The following is a 6,000-nucleotide window of genomic DNA, read 5'->3' as shown; positions in this document are numbered from 1 at the left end:
AAAGCTAATGCTAAAATTTACATGGGACCTTATTTTCCTGAACCTTTAAAAATATGTCAGTCATATTACTTGATGCACTCATCCTTCATGTCTTGAAAAGTAACCCATTCATTATGACATTAAAACGCAACAGAAACATCCCCTCCTTCTTAGTGAGAATGCTGCCTCCCCACCCCACTCCCAGTTCACTGTTCCCCGCATTGTCCATTTCCTTGGTTCTTGCCTTCCCTCTCCCACAGTCTTTAACTCTCAGCTGATGCACACCCCACCCCATCATTCACTGAGAAAAGTTACTGCAGGGGAACTCCCTCACGTTCCCAGCAGCAAATCTATTCATTTTCTCTGCACTCCTACTTAGAGTAGGAACGAGTGTCCTATCAAGTCTATTCTTGCATGCACTGGCCTCCATGCCCTCTTGCCTTATCAAGAACTTCACTCCTCAGCCATGCCTCCTCTCCCCTACCTCCTCAATCTGTTCATCTCTCCATCATCAGTCTCTTCCTATGTATTGGCATAATTCTATCAGCATACAGATTTTCTCCACTAGTTCTATTTTAAAATCCCTTCCGTAACCCCTCATTTCCTCCTGTTACTGTTCTATTTTTCTACTCCTCTTCCCAGAAAACATTCTTTATTTAGCGGCTTTACTTACTCTCCCCGACTTCATTTCTGCAACTCATACATCAAACTACACATATATGACTTCATTCTCCTTTCAACTGACTCTATTCTTTTCAAGGTCACCAACTACTTCTGAGCTGCCAATTCCAAGAGGAATTTCTCTGTGTTTAACCTACTTGGCCTCTTGACAGTATTCAACATGTTGGAAATGCTGTTCCTCTGGAAACCTTCCCTCCTGGATTCCTTGACCTAATAGTTTCAGGCTTTTCCTCCTACCTCACAGTCTCCTCAAAGTCTGTTTCTGATTTAGATCTTCCTAAATGCCTTCCTAGTATGTCTCCTTCTCTTTATTAGCCACATCTTCTTCCTAGGTTGCCTTTTCTTTCTCATAGCTTTAGATACTATTCCTGTTCTCCCACATTCCATGTCTATTTTTCCATGTCAGACCTATCTTCTAGGTCTGAATCCTGGCTCACGAAGTCGAGACTCATGTATTCACCTGCCTATCTGACATCATCTCTTAGATACCTAATTGGTAAGAAATGTTCAAACGTAGCTGATGATTCTCTCCACTAACCTATTTCTTTCTCTATTTTCCCATGTTACGCAATGGCTCTGCCAGTTACTCAAGACAAAAACGAACAAACAAATCTAAAAATCATACTTGATTCCTTTCTGTTCTACACCATCATCCCTAAATCCAGTTGATCATCAAGTCCTCCTGGTCCAATTAATTCTAAAATATGGCTTGAATTTATCTAAAAGATGTCAATTGTGATTCTGAACTGCACCAGCCCTGTTCTAAGTTATCTTCCCTGTGTTGCCTAAAATATTACAAAATCTTCTTAATTATAATCCCTGCTCTCATGAACAATTCTTCCATTCTCCAAACTGTATTAAGAGTGATGTTCTAAAATAAATAAGATCATATCACTTATCTGTTTGTTCTCCTCTAATTGTTCCCCATGGAGTCTTTCCATGATCAAGCTCCTATTTACCTCTGCAAATACAGGTCCTCTGTGTCACTTCTTGCTTACATTCCATTCTTCAGCCACCTGGCCTTCGTACTGCCCTTCTAGTATCCACGTTGCCTTTCTCTGCTTGAAATGATCTTCCTCCCAGTCCTAACCTTCATCTGACTCATTCTCATCCTTTATATTTCAGCTCAAATGTCTCCTTTTTGCAGAGTCCTCCTCTCTACCCAAACCATTTAAAGTAGCTTCTGCCTACTACTCTTTATCTTCTCACTCTGTTTACTTTGCCCTACACCTATCTCACACCACCTGAAAACATCCGATTTTTTGGCTGCCCTGTACAGCATGCGGGATCTTAGTTCCCTGACTAGGGATCAGATCTGTGCCCCTGCATTGGGAGTGCGGAGTCTTAACCACTGGACCAACCAGGGAAGTCCCCTGATTTGGTTTCTTGTTCACTCTTTATCCATTTGAATGTTCACTTGAATGGAAGCTTCTGGAGAACAGGGACATTATCTCCCTGGATCAGTTTTTGTTTTTAAGCCCAGGCCAATGTCTGCCCTGTATAGCGCTTGATAGGTAATTGTTGAATAATATATGACTAAATGAATAGATTATTTATAAAGTATGTTTATTATATGAAAAAGGTCAAGGAGTGTGAAATTGGATGACATCACAATCTAACCCAAACTAAGTGGTCAATACCCTCAATTGTCTAGAAAATTCAGAAAATGTAAATAATCCAAGAACATACGGAGCAACAGTACAGCTGAGAGAACAAAAAATAAACATACTAAGTTTAAAGGGACACATTTTTCCTTTTGAAAAGTTACAAAGAAATGTATATATAATTGCAGAAATCTTAGAAAATATTATAAGGAAAAATAATCTAGGAATACCTGCTATCCTATCAACTGGTCAAAACCTCAATTAATGTTTTATTACATAATTTCCAGATTTTTCCCACGGAGATCTACATATGGTCATTGAGCACTTGAAACATGGCTAGTGCAAATGAGGAACTGAATTTTTAGTTTACTTATTTACTTATTTATTTATTTATGTATTTTGTTTGTTTGTTTTGTTTTTGTTTTTGTGGTACACGGGCCTCTCACTGCTGTGGCCTCTCCCGTTGCGGAGCACAGGCTCCGGACGCGCAGGCTCAGTGGCCATGGCTCACGGGCCCAGCCACTCCGCGGCATGTGGGATCTTCCCGGACTGGGGCACGAACCCGTGTCCCCTGCATCGGCAGGCGGACTCTCAACCACTGTGCCACCAGGGAAGCCCCTACTTATTTATTTTTAATAAAACTAAAATTCAAATTGAGGCAGTATAAAATATTTTTTTTCCAAACACCACTTTATTATTTGGCATGACTACATTTTGCTTTATTGAAAATACAATGTCTGAATTGAGATGTGCTGTAAATGTGAAATATACATTGCATTCTAAAGACAATATAAAAATTCCAAAAAATCTTAGTAATAACTCTTTTATGGATTACATGTTCAAATGTTAATATTTTGGATATAATAGATTAAGCAGAATTTTTTTTTTTTTTTTATTGCGGTATGCGGGCCTCTCACTGTTGTGGTCTCTCCCGTTGCGGAGCACAGGCTCCGGATGCACAGGCTCAGCGGCCATGGCTCACCGGCCCAGCCGCTCTGCGGCATGTGGGATCTTCCTGTACAGGGGCACGAACCCGTGTCTCCTGCATTGGCAGGCGGACTCTCAACCACTGCGCCACCAGGGAAGCCCCTAAGTAGAATATATTTAATCTAATCTATTTTTATTTTTTCTGAAGTGGCTACCACAAAATTTCAATTACATATGTGGCTTACGTTATACTTCTATTGAATATCACTTTATACATATACATCTATATTTATATATACATATGCTTACACATATATAGGTTTTTATAAAACATAGTCTTTTATAAACTACTTCCTTGACTTAATGATATTGTACAAACATCCTTTGAAGTCAATAAATACAGATCTATATTTAGCTTATTTGAATGATTGTTTACTATTTCACTGTGTGGAATATTAGATATATTCTTTATTACTGAACATTTAGATGATTTCTAAATTTTCACTTTAAATACAATGCTAGGGACATAATTTAAGGGATGTTTATGCATAAGCGATGGTTATAAAGGCCAAACACCTTCAATGCTAAATTTTAAAGCAATTGAAGGCAAGGAGAAATTTTTCAATAATCATTGAAGTAATGAAAATAATGGAAAGCAAAAGTAGTGGATTACTATGCATAATGGTGAAAGAATGGATGGAGAATCAGTCACAGTGGGTTCCAGGAGGAACACAAGTGGTGGCAAGAAGAGTTTTCATTGACAATGGGAGCAGTAACAAGCAGAAGACCGAAGTGGCTAAAATCAAGGGCATCAAGGTTATCTGAAGACATTTGGTCCAAATGACCTTACCCAACTCCTACACATATTGTTCTAATAGACTCATGTCCCTACGAATAAAAAATAAGAGATTTTATATGTTTCATACCTTCTGCTTATTAAGACAGAAAGTAAATAACATATTATGAAGATTTCTATCAACAACAGTTAAATTCTTTTTTAAAATTCTATTTAAGACAGTTCTAATTTTCTGGAAAAATATGTTATATGATGATTTCATCTCTCTGAGAACACTTTAAAAATAATTTTAGATAAATGAAATACTGCTATTTTTAAAAACAGAATATAAGCTCATGGATATAAGAGGCTGAATGCTCTGGCCGATATCTGTCATTTTTGCCTGACTCTAGAAGATGCTGTGAGTACAACGTCAGAAGACAAAGAGCCTGTGTGGACAGGTACTCTGGTCCAGCCCCACTGAGAACAGATCAGAATTTACCCATCTAGGCCAACCTCAGGGGTTTGCCAAGGGATGTGGAATGGAATGGTTCTCAGACCAATTCAGGGAGGCCTTTAACTTTGTGCTCCAAAATGTCAGATCTGCTCCAGGTGTCCAGAATAGGTAACAATATTGTCTCCAGAGAACTTCTAATGCTTTCCACATTAGGGGAGATAAACAGAGTAGGACTGTCTTGATTTTCCAAGAGGTTTGAGTCCAGTATATGCTCAGTGTTTCAGTATTGTGTGAATTACGAATTCCAGTGTTGTCAGGCCACTGGTAGGTTCCTAGACAGAAAAGATTGAAATTTAATATAGAGAAAACTACAGATACAGAAGAAAAAATATTTTATGGTATTATATGGAAATAAAATATAATACCATATTTAGCATTGCTAGAAAAAGTCTCTTAAAATTTCAACCAGTTATGCTACTTACCCCATAAATAAAATCATATGACTTTCTTGGTTAAGAGCAGTACAGTTGAATCTTTTTCATCCATTTATTTCAGCAGTAAGGGTTTTGCCTCCTGTGTCCCACATTTCACTCAAGTTAAATAGATAATAAGTAGGACCTAGGCATTGTTAAATTTCTAACAGTTACACCTTTTATATAAACACATTGTAATTCAGTTAGAAGCCACTGGTCTCTGCATCATTCCTACAGTGTCATAGAAGCACCAGAAAGAAGGTCTGTCCTCTATTTCTGGCTCTGCCAGTTACTGATTTTTAGCAAGGGTATGTCGGTTAATCTCTGAAAGTTAATTTCCTCATATATAATATGGGGACAGTACATCTTGTGCTACCTACTTCACAGGGTTGTCATGAGAATCAAATGAGGTAAAACATATAAATACATTTTGTAAACAGAAAGAGATTATTCTTGGAAGCTTAGAAAAATTTCATTAGTAATAACAATGACAAGTCCTCATTTTGTAAGTATTTCTTTTTTTTTTTTTTCGGTACGCAGGCCTCTCACTGTCGTGGCCTCTCCCGTTGCAGAGCACAGACTCCGGACGCGCAGGCTCAGCGGCCATGGCTCACGGGCCCAGCCGCTCCGCGGCATGTGGGATCTTCCCGGACCAGGGCACGAATCCATGTCCCCTGCATTGGCAGGCGGACTCTCAACCACTGCGCCACCAGGGAAGCCCTGTAAGTATTTCTTTTATTAGGAATCTTCTGATTGCAAGCAAAAGAAATCAACTGAAAGAAGCTTCAGGGGGGCAAAACATGGAGAGAGGTTTGTAATATAAGGATGCAAAATCATCTCTTGGTATATGAAACCAGGAGCACATCAAGATCTTAGGAAAAAAACTGAAACCAGTTACTTTTCTCTTCTCTTCTATTTGCCTGAAGCTTTTTTTTTTTTAATCTAAAGATAGATTTCTTCTGCTTTTCCATGAATGAAAATGTGGCTACCCACAGATCCAGAGCATATATTTTACAGATCCAGCCACCTAAACACACTGATCTCTTTCATTTCCAACTACAAATTCACGGGGAATCTGGTTATGCTTGGATCACGTGCCCACCC

This window comes from Phocoena sinus, chromosome 9, assembly GCF_008692025.1.
Source record: "Phocoena sinus isolate mPhoSin1 chromosome 9, mPhoSin1.pri, whole genome shotgun sequence".
Classification (NCBI taxonomy): Eukaryota; Metazoa; Chordata; class Mammalia; order Artiodactyla; family Phocoenidae; genus Phocoena; species Phocoena sinus.
Note: the sequence above shows the minus strand (reverse complement) of the source record.